Source organism: Gavialis gangeticus, unplaced genomic scaffold, assembly GCF_001723915.1.
Source record: "Gavialis gangeticus isolate Ggan-Ray unplaced genomic scaffold, GavGan_comp1, whole genome shotgun sequence".
NCBI lineage: Eukaryota > Metazoa > Chordata > Crocodylia > Gavialidae > Gavialis > Gavialis gangeticus.
The window spans coordinates 20,026,339-20,027,731 of record NW_017729025.1 but is presented as its reverse complement, the minus strand read 5'-3'; positions in this window follow the sequence as shown (position 1 = coordinate 20,027,731).

The following is a 1,393-nucleotide window of genomic DNA, read 5'->3' as shown; positions in this document are numbered from 1 at the left end:
AGAAGCCCCCACAGCTGCTCTGCCTGGTCCCATCCCCTGCTCTTCCCCAGCCTAGTCCTGGCACTTAAAAAAAAAAGAAAGAAAAAAAAGCCCTGCACTCACTGGCTGCAGGAGCAGTGATTGGGGTCTCTGGGCACTTCTGGCAGAGCCCCGCCGTGCAGTGTGAGGCAGTGGGGAGCAGTGAGGATCACCCCACCCCACCTGGCACCTGCATGGCAGCTTCCCCACGGCACGGGTGTAGCGTGGCTTGGCAGGGCACTGCACGCTGTCTGGGAGCTGGGGCCGCTGGGGCTCCAACTGACACATGGAGCCACTCCAGCTCCCAGGTGCATTGAACTGGGGTCTGGGGAATCAGGCCGGGGGCCCTGAACATTCCCCCAATTCCCAGATTCCCCAGTTCCCCAATCTTTCCCCCAGCTCTCTGATCACTACCCCCAGCTCTTCCTGGGGGGCACAAGCCCATGGGTGATGCAGGATAACAGCAGGCTGCCACTGCCAGCTGGGGATGATAGCAGCTCTGGGCCATGTCCCCAGCTGGCAGCAGCAGCCTGGTGAAACCCCCAGCACAGGGGAGCAGCATTTAGGAGCAGGACAGGCAGCAGGGCCAGGATTGTGGGGCAGTGACAGTTTGGGGTTGGGGCCAGGCCCTGGGGCAGAGCCGCAATCCACTCGCTGCATGTCCATGTGACAAATGCCAGTTCCGTGGGCAGGGATGTGCATGGAGCAGAAAGCAGCTCTACCTCAGGCCCTGGCCCCCAGCTGCTCTTTGAGACCCCACCCACCCACTCCATCCAATGCCTCTGATGGTGGGTGTGGAGTAGATGGGCTGGGGCCGCATCTGGCATCAGTGAAGATACTGGCAGCAGCAGCTGCTGGGAAGCTGAATCCAGCTGCCATAGCATCCCCACACCACCATGCCCCTGGGGACAACAGGACTGGCTGCACACACCAAAGCCCAGGCTGCCCCCTGCGCCTGGCCTGGGCAGGGCTGAGGAACCCACTGTGGGCCAGATAGAGTCCTTTGGTGGACTGGATCTTGCCCACAGGCCGTATTTTGCCCACCTCTAGTGTACAGGGTGGTCATACCATTCACTTCTTTGCTCTCGTATCTCAGTTCACCAAATGGTAGAAACTTCTGCCACCTGTGGTAGGGAGAAGCCTGCTAGACCATTCCCTAATCTACCCTGGTCCCACATACTACCAGACTGTGGGCATAGTTTCATGGTTGGTAGGGTTGGAAGGGATCTGAGCAGATCATCAAGTCCAACCCCCTGCCATGGGCAGGAAAGAATGCTGGGGTCAAATGACCCTGGCAAAGTGATTGTCTAGCCTTCTTATGAAGACCCCCAGGGTAGGAGCGAGCACCACTTCCCTTGGCAGTTGGTTCCAGATC